Here is a 17,112-nt window from a genome sequence, read left to right on the forward strand (position 1 = left end):
ATGGAGAGTATTATACTGAGTGAAATTAGAGGGAAAGGAATAGATATAGATGACCACATTCATTTGTTGAATACCAAAAAAAAAAAAAAAAGATAGCATGTCATAAATATACACAGACTGTAGAAATGAGGACCTGGAGGACCATTCTATGGTAGGAAGCATAATATAAAGTGTGGGAGAGTGCAGTTAAGGGAGAGAAGGGACCACTATGACTATGATAGTCAGAAATGATCACTTTGGACAAGAACTGGGTGCTAAAAGTATATAAAATGATATGTGTGTGTGTGACCGGAGAGATAGAATGGAGGTAAGGCGTTTGCCTTTCATGCAGAAGGACGGTGGTTCGAATCCTGGCATCCATATGGTCCCCCGTGCCTGCCAGGGGCGATTTCTGAGCATAGAGCCAGGAGTAACCCCTGAGCGCTGCCGGGTGTGACCCAACCCCCCCCCCCCAAATGATATGTGTGTTACCCATTCAGTAATAATATTGCAAATTACACTGTCTTAAAGGAAATAAAAGAAGAGAGAGAGGAGAGAGAGAGAGAGAGAGAGAGAGAGAGAGAGAGAGAGAGAGAGAGAGAGAGAGAGAGAGAGAGAGAGAGAGAACAAAATGTCTGCCATAGAGACAGGCAGGGAGGAGGAGAGATAGACAAGCTGAGGGCATTGATGGCAGGAAATGTGCAGTGGTGAACCAATGAAGGTTGCTGTACATTGTATGACTGAAACTCAGTCATGAATAACACTGTAATCATGTAGCTCATGAAGATTCAATTAAAATTTTATTAAATTTTTAAGTGATTATGGTTTCTTAATATGCACATTTCCCTAGAAAATTGAAAACAAAAACTAACACCTTAGTATTTTCCCAACAACATAGGTTAATATAGCCATGTTTAACCTTTAAGATTTCCCCTGCTTGTGTCTAAATTATGACCTGACCTTAAAATACTCAGACCTGAGACAGGCATGATGGTATTATGGTGCTTCTGTGATCCACAGCCCCAAGAAGCCAGACCTGTTTCATCATTGATTGCCACTGCGTGTTTAGTAAGAACATCACAAATTTCATTTTCGTAGAAAACTTTTGCAGCTGTCTGCTTCCCTACATTTCCTGATTCCTCTAAATAAAGCAGTGGTGGCGGAGAGGGTGACTCTGAGTCATAAACACTTCATCATTGTAGCATGTCAAATTTGTCCCAAAGAAACATTTTTATGTCTCTGATTATTTTATCATTAGTTTAAGAAGGTTCACTGAGCTCTGCTGAAAATCATGAGAAAGGGTGTGTGATGCACAATCACATCCATTTGAGAACTAATGCCTCCCAGACATGGAACATGCTGAGACAAACAAGGGATCCCCAGAATGCTCATCTGCTACAGGACTTATTTCATACTGGATCAATTATGCAAATTGTGATGTGAAGATAGCTCCCTCTTTTAGTAAGGCGTGATTGCTCCTGCACTCACAATTCCAAGGCAGCCTTACCGGAAATACCAGTCAGATTCTGAACCACCTGGTTCCATCTGGAAAATGTGCTTTCATAATTTGGGGGAGGGGGTAAAGATTTTTAAAAAAAATTTCCCCACAGCATTACTATTCATATACACACTTAACAGCCTAAAATGTTTGCTGTTAAGTAATCCAAGTAGAGACATTTACATACGCGAGTTTGATTTTATAATAACATCTATGCAGGATAACTAGTATATTTTTAAAGTTTAACAATATTAACCCTTATTTATCATTCCAGAGACTTGAAACTAAGTTATTATGATAGATTCATTCCTTAAGATAGTTTTTAAGACACCTTTTAAGGAAACATACAGAAAATGTTTGAAATTCCAATGAGCAATTGCACAGGCTAAGAAAATTAAAAAAGAATAATCAGAAAAGAATGTGATGAAAGGAAAGATATTTGGTTAGAAAACTCTTGAGAAATACTCGCTATTACTAGACATATGTAGCATTCCTATTTGCTTTTATGTTTCCAATGTTCATATTTCCCAACTTCCCAACTCTTTTGGAGCTACCATTTCTGCCTTGAATCTTTATCCTGCCTTTTCATGGAATGTTTCTCTTAGGGGAGAAAACTTTTACTCTCATGATATCCAGATACTTACGTCCATGACAGTTTTTCCAGATAAGAGTTTAAGACAAAGAAATCAACGTAAGGACATTAGGCATGTGCATGTTTATAGTTGGTAAAGGCAACACAATCTCTAAAACTCTACAGTATTGGTTTGACAGAACTCAAGAGGTTTGTTGGAAATAAGATATGATTATTTCTAAGTGGTATCCTAGAGACCTAGAGATGTGACCCAAATGGCTTTCCTTCATCCTGCTTTGGTGCAAATCAGCAGCTTAGAGAACTTGGGAATGTTTGCGCATTTGAAAAATTGCATACACACCTCATTTTAAAAATTACACTCCCACACAGAAAGTTGACAAGCCACAGAGATAAATCTCAACTAGTTTAAAGTACTTTTATTTCAAGGCACATAAATCTTTCTAAGTCCATCCATTAATTTTATGTAGTTTTAATTGCCACTTCTAACCTCTGCAATTATTATAAGCCTGAATGTTTCTTCATATGTCAACAGATGCTGATGAGAATTGTGCAAGACCATGCAATATTTTGCTCTGTTCCTATCCAACACTTGTCCCTTTAACTCTTCTGTGTTCAGTGTTTTTAATTCAATGTATTCGCTGCCTCAATTTCTTTGAACAAAAGCTGGGAGTTATGGTGCATCTTACTTGCCTTCCAGAGACATAAAAATTATTTTAGGTTTACAAGCTTTCTAAGATTAAAATAATTCTCTTATGTAAGTACTAACTATTGCCTTCAGAAATAACCTATATTTTATCAAATATAATGGAGTCAATTATTTAAAAATGTAGACTAAAACTTGTCTACGGCTGACTAAAATGAAAGGAATTCAAATATAAACCTTTTAGGTGTGTGTGTGTTTTATAGAGCTCCTAAAACACATGCCATCTAAAATCACAATAGTAGAATTTTCCTGAAAGTTACCGCTAAACGTGCAAGTCACTTATATGGGAAGAATTTGTATTGCATTTGTGAAAGCAAAATTACAATAGCTGACAAAACATGAAAGTTTCATCATGGTGGATTAGAATGTCGTGTGGAACTCAGAGGAATTTGTCGTTATTCAACATTTCAGCTAACATTCTGGTAAAGTCTCTTCTGGGAGTAGATTTGTCTCTTCTCACTGTAGGAAACACAGGCACATAAAAAGGTTAGATTAAAGACACTTAGTAAATAATATAACAAACAGTTACTATCACATTAGACTCCATGCAGTGTGGGAAGCAAGCAAATATATAATGTTGGGATCCTTACTCTGTTGGTTTTTTGCATGATCAGTCAGTGGGACAATTCCCCTGTGTTCCAAATACTCAGCCTTCGATGAGGCACTTCCATTGATATTGTTAATGTGATATCAGTCACTTTCTCCCTCATCAAATATAAATAATGTTTTCAAGTTTCCTTCATCCTCTGTGCTTATTTTACTTTAGAAAGTGATATTAGGTAAAAAGAAAATATTGAAAACATTAGAGATATTTGGATTAAGTGTTTTAAGGGACTTAATGATAAGATCTTAATAAATGTGAGGGACAGAGGAAACCAAGTTGAGTACATCATGAAAAAGTATGTTATCTCTACTTACACCTCACATCTCCAATGTATAGAAAAAAAGAGAAGTAAAAATAAATGTAAATAAATATTTGAGATAGCTCAAACTCTAGAGTGTATGCCTGGCACTAACAGGGTCCTGTGTTCAATCAATTCCAGTACTTTAAGGTCTTGAACATTGCCAGGGGTAGTCCTAGAATTTCTGGCCACCCTCAAACTCTCACAGTGCTTTTTTCTAAAGCAAGAGAAGTTTCTTTGAACTTAGAAGTAATTTTCTTTAGAATTGTTAGAAAGATTGTGAAGTTGGTGGCCTAATAAATAACTCAAAAAGAAAAAAAAAACATTTTTTAGATAGTTTCAGTTTCATATTTCAAGACTTTTGGAAACCTCTATATTTTAATGTACTTTCTTTGGGGATGATATAAGAACTGTTCTCAACTCAAGACTGTATGAATCTAAAATTAGTTCTAGAATGTTTGGGGAGACTGTGTGTGTGTCCCTAGCCTCTTGGTGGGGCCCTACATTTTTAAAGAAGGTCACAGTGCAATACATAGAGAAAACCTGACTTCTTGTTCTTTAGTTATTAAAAGTAGAGGTTTCAGTCTAGGTTTGAAATTGGATGATTTCTCTTAGAATACTAATTATTCGATGAGTGATGAAATAGTCGTGGACACTTGAAAACTATTAATGGGATTTAGCAGAGCTGAGGATTGTCTGTATTTTGATATGGGCCCACCACCAGTGGGAGCTCCAAAGGCTATGGCTTTATATGTGTTCTCGGCTGATCAGGTGTTTGGTTTTTTTGTTTTGTTTTGTTTTGTTTTGTTTGTTTGTTTTTTTACTTTATGAGCAGTTCCCCAACTTTTTTTCGACAGTGTGATCTGATATATTTCCAATACATATTTTTCTAGTCAAATCACTTCCTAGTTAGTTTCTGGTGGAATTTTTTTTTTTGGTTTTATTTTTATGTGTTGTGTTTTGTGTGTTTTGATCATCTTTGACTGATACATTTTTCTTGAAAGGATTTCTGTTTTAGTTTTAGAAATTCAGCTAAATTTTATATTTGATATTATTCAGGATGCACAATTTATAATAGTATTTACACTTTTTGATAGTATTTTTATATTAGGCTTACATTGTTTCTAACACCATACCTACCACCAATGTACCATCATCCTGGTTCCATTCTTGTTTTCCCATATCTTCCTCTATTTATGCCTTAGTAACATTTTTAAGAGTGAAGAACAGAATAGAACAATGAATGTATCAGACTTTAAAGTCAGGAAGCCCAGTGGAGGGTTGAATTGCATAGAAATATAGTTCTGGGTACTCATGCCCTTTCTGGAAGCCAAAAAGCTTGAGTATTTTTCTGAGAGTTGCAGAATTGAGGCACTTTATGTGGTTTCAGTTTTACTACAAATTTCATTTGAAATGAGTTTTCCAGTAGTTTTCAGAATCATGTAGGGTATAATAGAGTCTCATGAACAACTTCATAGAAAGCATTTCTGGGTCCACCTCTAATTTTTTTGATGCACTTTGATTATGGTAGGTGCTTAAGAAATGCTTTATAAATTTTGTTTTGGGATGAAGGGGAGGTTGGGATCACATTTGGCAGTGCCTAGATATTATTCCTGGCTCTGTGCTCAGGGATCACTGCTGGAAGGGTTTAAGGGACTATTTGGAATGCCAGGGTCTACCATGGGCAAGGCCCTGCCCATCTTACTATAGCTCCAATCCTGAGAATTTTTATATTAACAAATACCTGAATTGTGAACTTTCTGAATTTTGGGTTTAGTAGATTCTAAAATCCAGAGTCAAGCCTGGACTTACGTTACTAAGTTATTAATGATTATTCAGAACACTGGTAACTCAATATGGGTAAACTTGGTCCAGATTGAAATACTGGTTCTTTGATAGCTTAGGTGGCCCTGAGCAAATTCTCTATGTGCATTGTTTCTTCATCAATAAAATTAGAAGTTGCCAAAATATCCTTTAGTAAATAAACTACATCTGCATTCCCTAAGAAACTTGTTAAAATGCATGATCTTGAATACATTAACTTTTGACTTACTTGCACAGAATATCGTAAGCCTTTCAGATGTTCAGCCATCAGTTTCAGGACTTCTTGTATGCTATTCTTCTTTCTTAATTGAAGCATAAGAGCATAATTTAGCTTTCCCTGATGACTCAGGCTCATCTTAGTGACCATCAATTACTGTACAGTAGTTTTTATTGCTTTGCCTTGTTCCTGTCCCCCACATCTGCAGCTTTGTCCTTGCTTCTGTGACACCCTAACCCTGTTTTTAATTTGCACTGACTAATGTTCTATGGTCTGATTAATCAGAATGCTGGCACCATCAGGATTGGGGGTAAAATCTGAATTTGAGATAATAACAGATGCCTGACAAGTTTTTCTGGAATGTACTGACTAGGACAGAGGACAAAGGTTTTCTTGTTGCATTGCTATGCTTTTGGATAGGTAACATTGTCAGAAGAAATAGGGTGCTGATAAACTGATTTTTGCCTTTGTGTAAGTCTCTGCACTGTCATTAGAGCCAAGACTTCCAGATCTAATAGAATATAGTCAAGCCTCTCCTTAGCTATAGCTTTAGCATAGCTTACAGTATTGTCAACATTTACAGTGCAAAAACATTTTGCATTTGTTTTCATCATCTCACTGGTTTCCATTGACATGACTAAATTTATTTTAAGAAAATAATTGTAATATTTTAATACTTAAGTCGTTTGATGAATTTAATTTGAAGAAATTTTCAATTGAAGATTGATTCCTAAATATCAAGTTTATAGTAAAAGGTATGTTTTAAACAAGATGTTGAAATTCAAGTGCTTCATTGCCTTATGTTTAGAAAGACTCGTCCTCAAGTTTTCTTCACATAAAGTGACATTAACTTCGGCCATGTAAACTGAGCAAGAAAAGCCTTGAGAAAATCCATTTTAAATTCTTTTGCCCAGGGTTTTCCGCAATATTCAAATTAGAAATTATCTTTCTTAAACTCTAAAATCTGTAACAATATTTACTTTACATATGTTCTTTGTTCCCACAGTAAAATTATATTCTTGGTAATTTTACAAGAGCAACTACAGACCCCACGAAGCAATGACGACGGTGTTTTGTCTTTTGCAATGCACCGCTAATTATTACTCTCAGACAAAATGGTTCAGAAATAGACTGAGGTTCTTAGACTGGGGGAAAAAAAGAAATACATTATGAAAATTATGTATTTGCCCTCTGGGAACCCCACCCCCTTCATGCAAACTCTTGCCAATCAATCCACAGAACAGAATCTGATTCAATTCTGGGGCAAACATTTGCCTGCTGTTGAAGCTCACAGGAAGAAAGATGCTTCATGTTTGGGTGCCAAAAAGGGAGGTGGAAGGAAAAGGGGAGTTAAATCTAGGGGGCAAATAAAGAAATATGTACATGTATATTTATGTATTCTCTATTTTGGCTCTAATTGCTTCAAAGATTATTTATTTTTATTTTCTCCTTTCATTTAAAAAAAATACCTTCCAGCTTCTTAACATGTTTTTCAAAGTAGAAGCTGGAAGGCATAATAAAAAGCATGCAGGAATATGCTTTTTGAATAGAGTGAAATAATTAATGTAAGAATGCTTCCGTTTGGGCATTTTTTTATGAAGTGAAATATATTATTTTTGCTTTTAAAATGGAGGTAATTTGTTACATAAAAGTGGTGTTTTCTTTAATCTGAAAATAATACTAATTATAACACTATTTGGGAGCTAGAGTTTTGAAGCCTAAAATTCCTTTTGTAGTTTGAAATTACTTAGCTGCCATAACTAAACTGGCATGGCTCCCTGCACACTGTCATTTTCATGTACATTGTCCCCTTCCCTTTACCCGGCCACTCTTCCCCCCTCAGGTTTTCTATGGAGTGCCTCCTTGCTCTCCAGGCTTTGGTCTACTGGTATTTATTTTCTTTAATTTAATTTATTCTCTTTGCAGTAGTTGCTGCTATACCTTAAGCTATCCTCAATGTTTCATTGCTCAGCAGGAGAGGGGCGGGGGAGGTAGGTTGTGCCTAACAAATGATCAATTCTTTAGAGAATCTCTGGTTAGAGAGTGGGTTGCTGTTAATCCCCCAAAAGGAGGGCATTTCTCCTTGGATGACTGTAAGTCCTCTAATATGATAGCTTGACCCTATTTCTAATGGACAAAAAAAGGCATTTGATTTACTTTTCAAGAGAAAAATTGACACAACTAGGATCCCAAAGCCACTGAAACTCATAAATATTTTTCTTATATTTCCTTCAGAATCACAAAAAAATAGAAGAACAGATGGCCTATAAATACCTCTCTCAATTCTGGAATATATCAAAATCTTAAAAAAATACTTGAAATCAGTTTCCATGTGGACTTGAGGTGTCCTTTGAGAGGGGCAGGCAGTAAAGGCCCTAAACTGAATACTGATTTTTACTTTATACAGATAATAGTTTTCAATAATTAGTCCTTAGTGCTAATTTAGGGTCAGAAAAATATTTATATGTAGTTCTTATATATTTATATATAGTTTTTTGGTTTTTGTTTTTTTGGTTTTTGGGCCACACTCTGTGACGACGCTCAAGGGACTCCTGGTTTTGCGCTCAGAAATTGCTCCTGGCTTGGGACGCCAGGGCATCAAACCGTGGTCCCTCCTGGGTCAGCCAGTGGAAGGCAAATGTCCTACCACTATGCCACCACTCTGGTCCCTATATGTTGTTTTTATATATTTATATCTATATGTTTATGTTATATGGTTATATCTTCTATATTTATATGTAGTTTTTACATTCTGTCTTTCAATATGTTCCAAATCAGAGCTCCTAAGACCTTTTATATTTATACTATTTCTATGCTGTCTGATTCTAAACTCCTAAGTCTCTTAGAACTTTCTGGGTATAGGAATATCTTTTGTCTTAATAAGATTAATTAGGCTTGGTTCCTTGATGGGGGCTGGTTAGCAACAAAATTGAATCATGATTAGTAGTTTGCAACTTACATCCTTTGAAAAGGAAGAGTAATATGTCCTGCCTACATGATGAAACCTCTAAATATCCCAATTTGGTGTTTCTTTCTGAAAAATTTCTCTTCTTGAGGATAAAAATTGCATCTTTGGGATTTGGAGAGTTCCAGATTGGTAAAGATGGGTATACCTGAGATGGTATAAATGGCTCCAGTGGACAGGAGCTTGAGAACTAAAGAACTGAAAACTAGAGAATCTAAAGACCATGCCTCATGTACATCTTTCTTAGTATGAATATATATGTATATGCTTATACACACTTACATATTTATAAGTATATTATAATTCTGGTAAACGTCAGTTTTTTATGGAAGTGAAGGAGCAGTTTAGAAAATGATACAGTCAAATAAGTGGTGGTGAGAACAGGGGTCTGATAATCTTTCATTTGTAGGCAAGTTAGAAAGTAGTTACAGGTAACATGGGGACTTTACACTTATGAATGGTGTTTGAAATGGGGGCTATTCGTAGAATTTGAGATGTTAATCCTTGATGTCTGAGCTATCTTCAATTAATGTTAGAACTAAATTGGAGTGTATTTAATATGTAGTACTAAAGCATCTATTCTGCTTTTTGGGACCTGTACAATTCAATTAGTATCATTTCTTCCAGTTTCTTATTATGGCTCTTGTTCCATTATAGATGTTTTCTCTGGTTGACATATAAAATGATACGAGGGAGGTGTTAAAGTCTCTGACTCTTATTATGCTGCTATTTATGTTTTTATGAATGGTTTTTATTTATGGTTTTATGAACTGTGCTGCTGCCCCTTTATTTGATGTGTGTATGTTCTTGAGTCACATCCTCTTGCCCCATTGATCCTTTGGACAATTTGTAATTTATACCCTATCTCTTATTTTCTTAAGTTTGAATGGTATTTGGTTTCTCTACTTATTAAATCTACCACTAGATTGTAAATTGTTTATCATCTTCTAACTCTGAGTTTGTTAACCCGCAAAAGATTGGATTTTGTTTCCTGTTTCCTGATCAGAATATGGATATATCAGACACTCTTTTTGTTTGTTTGTTTTGTTTTGTTTTTTTGGGCCACAACCATTGATTCTCAGGGGTTACTCCTGGCTATGTGCTCAGAAATCACTCCTGGTTTGAGTAAAACATATGGGATGCCAGGGGGTCCAACTGCATTCTGTCCTAGGCGAACACTTGCAAGGCAGATATCTTACCTCTAGAACAACTGCTCTGGCCCCCAGACACTCTTCATACATGAATAGGAAAGTTATATCCATTAACATTGTGAAAAAATTGATATGTGAACATTGATATTAAGATATTTTTGTCACTTTTCATGGGAATTTTTGTCAATAAACAGTTGTATGGAATTCATTTAATATTTTTTATCAAACTATTTTTGATGCAAGCCATGTTTTCAGTAGATGTTTATCTGAGACTATTTTGATCACCTACACAAATATGAATGCTATAGCCCTGCACAGTAGAGGATTCTTGGCTGGAGTCCAAGAATTTATTCATTTCTTCCAGGTTTTCATTTTTAGTAACATAGAGTTTCTCAAAGTAGTTTATGATTACCCTTTGAATCTCTACCATATCAGTAGTGATCTCTCCTTTTTTATTCCTAATCCGAGTTATCAAGTTTCTCTCTCTATTTCTTTGTTAGTTTTGCCAGTGGTCTATCAATCTTGTTTATTTTTTCAAAGAACCAACTTCTGCTTTCGTTGATGTTTTGGATTGTTTTTCGGGTTTCCATTTCATTGATTTCTGCTCTCAGCTTTGTTATTTCCTTCTGTCTTCCTATTTTTTGGGTCCTTTTGTTGAGTACTTTCTAATTCTATGAGCTGTGTCATTAAGCTACTCAGGTAAGCCCTTTCTTCCTTCCTGATGTGTGCTTGCAAAGCTATTAATTTTCCTCTCAGTACTGCTTCTGCTGTGTCCGATAGGTTTTGATAGTTTGTGTCTCCATTGTCATTTGTTTTCAGGAAGGTTTTGATTTCCTCTTTGATTTCATCTCGGACCCACTGGTTATTCAGTATTAGGCTGTTTAACTTCCAGGTATTAAAGTTTTTCTTTTGTGTCCCTTTGTAGTTCACATATAATTTCAGGACCTTGTGGTCAGCAAAGGTAGCCTACAAAATTTCTATCATCTTGACATTATGGAGGTATGTTTTATGTGCTAGCATGTAGTGTATCCTGGAGAATGTCCCATGTACATTAGAGAAGAATGTGTATCCAGGCTTCTGGGGGTGGAATATCCTGTATATATCTACTAGGCCTCTTTCTTCCATTTCTCTGTTCAGGTCTAGTATATTCTTGTTGGATTTCAGTCTGGTTGACCTGTCAAGTGTTGACAATGCCGTGTTGAGGTCTTCCACAATTATTGTGTTATTATTGATATTATTTTTCAGATTTGTCAACAATTTTATTAAATATTTTGCTGGCCCCTCATTCGGTGCATATATGTTTAGAAGAGTGATTTCTTCCTGCTGTACATATCCCTTGATTAATACAAAATGTTCATCTTTGTCCCTTACAACTTTCCTAAGTATAACCTTTGCATCATCTGATATTATTATGGCCACTCCAGCTTTTTTTATGGGTGTTGTTTGCTTGGATGATTTTCCTCCAGCTTTTTATTTTGAGTCTATGTTTGTTCTGACTATTCAGGTGCGTTCCTTGTAGGCAGCACAAGTTTGGATTGAGTTTTTGATCCATTTAGCCACTCTGTGTCTCTTAACTGGTGCATTTAGTCCCTTGACATTGAGAGAAAGAATTGTCCTGGGAGTCAGTGCCATCTTTATATCTATGTTTGGTGTGTCTGTTGGTCAGTCTTGTCTTAAAGTAGGCTGTTCAGTTTTTCTTTTAAGAATGGTTTTGAGTCTGTAAAGTTTCTGAACTGTTGTTTGTCTGTGAAACCATGTATTGTTCCTTCAAACCTGAAAGTGAGTTTTGCTGGGTACAGTATTCTGGTGTAGCTTTCATTTCATTGAGTTTTGTCACTATGTCCCACCACTGCTTTCTGGGCTTGAGTGTTTCCGGTGACAGGTCTGCTGTAAACCTCAAGGTTGCTCCTTGAATGTAATTTCCCTTTTTGATCTTGCTGTTTTCAGAATTCTGTTTCTATCTGTGGGATTCATCATTGTGACTAGGATGTGTCTTGGGGTATTTTTTCTGGGGTCTCTTTTGGTTGGTACTCTTTGGGCATGCAGGATTTGATCGCATATATTCTTTAATTCAGGAAGTTTCTCTTTAATGATGTTCTTGACCATTGATTCTTCTTGGAAATTTTCTTCCTGGGTTTCTGGGACTCCAATGATTCTTAAGTTGTTTCTGTTGAGCTTATCACAGACTTCTATTTTCATCTGTTCCCATTCTTTGATTAATTTTTCCATTGTCTGTTCATTTGCTTTAATTTTTTTCCAATTTCTCCTGCTGTATGGAGTTGTTATTTATCTCATCTTCCACAGCACCAATTTTATTCTCAGCTTCTGTTACCCTGGTGTAGAGATTATCCATTTTGTCATTCAATTTGTTTACTGAGTTTTTCAGGCCTGTTATTTGACAGGTTTGCAGTAAATCTCAAGGATGTTCCTTTGAATTTAATTTCTCTTTTCGATTTTGCTGCTTTCAGAATTCTGTCTCTATCTGTTGGATTTGTCATTGTGACTAGGATGTGTCTAGGGGTGTTTTTTCTGGGGTCTCTTTTAGTTGGTACTCTTCGGGCATGCAGGATTTGATCGCATGTATTCTTTAGCTCTGTAGTTTCTCTTTAATGATGTTCTTGACTGTTGATTCTTCCTGGAGATTTTCTTCCTGGGTCTCTGGGACTCCAATGACTCTTAAGTTGTTTCTGTTGAGCTTATCATAGACTTCTATTTTCATCTGTTTTCATTCTTTGAGTAATTTTTTCATTGTTTGATCATTTGCTTTGAGGTTTTTTTTTTCCAATTTCTTCTGCTGTATGGAATTGTTATTTATCTCATCTTCCAGTGTACTAATTCTATCCTCAGCTGCTGTTAACACATGGGAAAGCTCAACCATGTTTTTCTTCAATTCATCTACTGAGTTTTTCAGACCTATTATTTGACCTGAAATTTCAGTTTGGAGTTTTCTGATTTTTATCTTCATATTCTCTTCATTCTTATTAATGTTCTCTTCTATACTTTCTTTGAGTTCTTTGAACATCTTCCATATTGTGATTCTAAACTCCTTATCTGAGAGACTGACTGGTTGGTCATGTTCAAGTCATCAGAGTTGCCATTGTCATTCTCTATGTCTGGCGCTGGCCTGCATTGCTTCCCCATTGTCACACTTGTATTGTGGGTTTTTCTACGTGTTGTGGTTGTATTCATTGGCTAAATGATATGCACGCTGTGAATCGAAGGAGTGGCAATGCTCCTCTGGCTCCTCCCTTTTTGGGTGTGTAGACTCACCTCCACGGAAGGCTCCAGGGAAGGCGGGCCGTCTGAAGATGAGCCACACACAGGGTGAAATCAGGCCAAAAATTCAGCACAGCACAGAAGACAGGCAGATAGAGGTGCTGGCATCTGAGATCCAGCAGAGTTCAGTGGCTCCTCCCTTTCTGGGCATGTCGACTCACCTCCATGGAAGGCTCCAGGGAAGGCAGCCATCTCCACGGAAGGCTCCAGGGAAGGCAGGCCGTTTGCAGATGAGCCACGCACTAGATGAAATCAGGCTGAAAATGCAGCACAGCACAGAAGAGAGGCAGATAGAGGTGCTGGCATCTGAGATCCAGCAGAGTTCCAAGAGGTTTATCTTATTTATAAGTGTAACTTTTCTCTTTCTGCTTTTAGGATTCTGACTCAATATTTTACTTTTGCCATTTTATTTATTTTTATTTTTTATTGATTTTTTTTTTGTTTTCTGGGCCACACCCTGTGACACTCATGGGTTACTTCTGGCTATGTGCTCAGAAATCACTCTTGGCTTGGGGCCCCATATGGGACGTCAGGGAATTGAACCTTGGTTCATCCTAGGTCAGCTGTATGCAAGGCAAATGCCCTACCATTCTTCCACCACTCTGGCCCCAACTTTTGCCATTTTAGTTATAACATTTTTTGCTGTTTATCTATTGGGATTTATTTGGTATAAAACTTTATGAGATTTCTAGACCTTGAAGTTTTCAATTTTTTTTGTTTGTTTTTTTGGGCCACACCCAGTGTTGCTCAGGGGTTACTCCTGGCTATCTGCTCAGAAATAGCTCCTGGCAGGCACGAGGGACCATATGGGACACGGGGATTCAAACCAACAACCTTTGGTCCTGGATCGGCTGCTTGCAAGGCAAACGCCGCTGTGCTATCTCTCCGGGCCCGAAGTTTTCAATTTTTAACTAAAAATTATGCATATCTCTCTTTGTTTTATGTCCAGAGCTATTATGATACAATTTTTAATTGCTGTGATACTGTTCTATAAGTGTCCTGTTATTTTTATCTTTTAAACTCATTTTTCATTTTCTTTTTCTACCTTATTCTAGAACTCATTAAATTTAGCTCTGACTTATTTATTCTACAATTGGTTCCCTAATATAGGGTATTATTTTATTAATTAACTTCCTTAATCTTAGCTTAATTACCATATTTTCTGGCATATAAGATGACTTTTTAACACATAAAAACTTCTTAAAAGTTGAAGGTTGTCTTATACACCAGTATGCAGCATGATGAAACATACTCCAGTTTTGAGGACTAGTGATCTGCTCCCCTCTTACCACCACTTCCCATCCAGCTGCCAGGCATCATCACTCAGTCCTCTGCTTGTCCTGATTAATCTTTCAGGGCATGCAGAGGAGCTGAGTTACTTAGTGCTGAGTCATCCAGCTGCCAGGTGTCATCTCTGATATGCGGTTTTCTGGTGCTCAGCCCTCTGTTCTGCTTTTATGGGACACAGAGGAGGAGCTCTGTCTCCTTCTAGCTGTCCTATTAATCATTGCACCCCAGCCAGCTGCTCTTGAGGAGCCCCTCTCCCTGCTCTCAATGTAGATCACATTTTAAAAAATCACATTTACTCACTACAAATGACAAATGTAAATTGATTGCTGGCTCTCCAAAGTCTACCTTTATTAAACATATACTGTTAACCTTTGAGGGTTCTACTATTTTTCTCTTATGTTTGTTAGTTTCCATTTCTGTGCATTAAAAGAGAGGTAGTCTTATATGATGAATATAGCCCAAACCCTATGTTTTAACAGGAAAAGTAGGGGGTCGTCTTATGCACCCAGTTATCTTATACACTGGAAAATATGGTACAAGTTTGTGTTTTTCTCCTAATTTCTCTATCTTTGGAGAATTTCTTTTATTTCAAGAGCATCATATTTGTTGCTTTGAGATATTGATCAGGTAGTTTAGAAAGCTCTTTTGTGTGTGGATCTTCCCAAAATTTTGTCTTTATTCATCAACACAAATCAATTTCTCTTTCATTATGCCTCATGGTACTTGGTGATTATAGGTGAGTCTCTATGTTCCAGAAGCCCTAGGAAGCAGTTGAGAATTCATTATTTCAAATTCCAGGAACAAAAATTATGGTTCTAAGTTTATGTGGTACTAGAAGTTTGCCAGAAGTTTAGGTAAGAAGTACACTATAGTAGCAATGCAACAAAGTGAAGTGGGCTTGGAACCAGGATTTGCGATTGCTTATGTTCAATTGCTAATAGTCAAAAAGACCTAGGCTGTGAGGATCTGGAAATTCATAGTCAATATTGTCCTGTTTGCACTGAGAGATCAGTGTGGCTACTAGTCAATTTGTATGCTAAGTAACTATAAAAACTATAGTACTGCATTTATTTAGACATAGGTAACATCCCGTGGGGCAAGGTTATGCATATATGGCAAGGTATTTGGTGCCAAATATGAATGACATATGAAGGAATCAAATGGGTAAAAACATCAGTGCTCCACATCTGAGGATATTTTAGCAGATAGCAGAGTATTGAGTGATACCTGTGTAACACGTTTAATAAAGTCTGAGTGCAACCATGGTGCAAATGGGCAATAGCCAATTGTGTCTAAATATCAAGATTTTACAAAACTAGATGATGACTAGGGGTGCTCAGTCACAGTACTCAGTGGCCACACTATAACGTTGGATACAGTCTATTGTTTGTCTACAAAAGAATGGAGGCAAGTATGTTCTGGGTATAAGATTACAGGTGTACTGGTGTACCAAGTGTCATGAGCCTGATAGGCAGTTTTAGAATTTAAACTTGTAAGTGTCTAAGGGAAGCTGATTTAAACTTGAATACTTCTGGGGTTTATTAGTTGTTTAATATCATAGTAGCTCCAGGGTTACCTGCTTTGTTCACAGAAACCTGTCTATGGTGCCTCAGTCATAGAACTTATTCTATGAGACCAAACAACAGTAGTATTGGGCAGAATGTGGGATTCACTAATGGACAATGTTTTCAGAGTCTGTAGGGCACTTTCTGTAGGGATGGAGCATACTTGCCAGTAGCCAGAAATTATTCAGCTAGCCTTGTATATTTGGTTTTAAAATATTTTACTTAGGGGCCAGAGTGATAGCACAGTGAATAGGGCATTTGCCTTGCACTCAGCCCACCAAGGTTTGATCACCAGCATTCCATATGGTCCCCTGAGCTTGCCTAGAGTGAGTGCAAAGCTTGGAGTAATCCCTGAGCCTCACTGTATGTGACCCTCCAAAAAAAGAATATTACTTAGGGGGCAGGAACAATAGCACAGTAGATAGAGTGCTTGCCTTGCATGTGGCTGATCTGATTTTGATCCTGGGCATTCCAGATGGTTTTCCTAGCCCACCATGAGTGAATCCTGAGCGCAGAGTCAGAAGTAACCAAAGAACACTGCCAGATGTGTCCCAAGAACAAAAAACAAAAAAAAAATATCACGTAGACCCCAGGCAGTAATTTATTAAAGTTAAAGGAGCACTTGCTTTAGGAATTTGTTCTGAGAGTCTGTTATAAAGAAGAATGATTCAAACATGGCATCTTCAGGAGGTTACAAAATACCAGAGTTTATGTCTCTAAGTCATAGACATATCTTATAGTTTCATGCTTTTAAAACTATTTCTTCTTATATCTTATATCTTATAGCTTCATGCCTTTTACCTAGCATTAAAAATATTGTATAACTGGGGAGTTGTGTGTTTGGCATTACTTTCCCTCCTCTATTTTTTATTTTATTTTCAACTCACAAAGTTCTTAGAATTGAGTTGTTTGGTTGTCTTATTATCACTATTATTATTATCATTAATTTTAAACTTTCAGTTCTAGTTTTATTGAGGCAAAATTCTCCACCAGCTATGATCAATCCTATTGCAGTTTTAATAGAAAAAAATATTCTCAGATTTGTTCAAAACAAACAAAAATCATTTTAATAAAAGGAAGTAAGTGATCAAGTAATAGATAGAAAGCAACCTGAAGTATATAAGAACATATAAGTTGGCTCTAAAAGAAA

Source organism: Suncus etruscus, chromosome 7 (assembly GCF_024139225.1).
Source record: "Suncus etruscus isolate mSunEtr1 chromosome 7, mSunEtr1.pri.cur, whole genome shotgun sequence".
Classification (NCBI taxonomy): Eukaryota; Metazoa; Chordata; class Mammalia; order Eulipotyphla; family Soricidae; genus Suncus; species Suncus etruscus.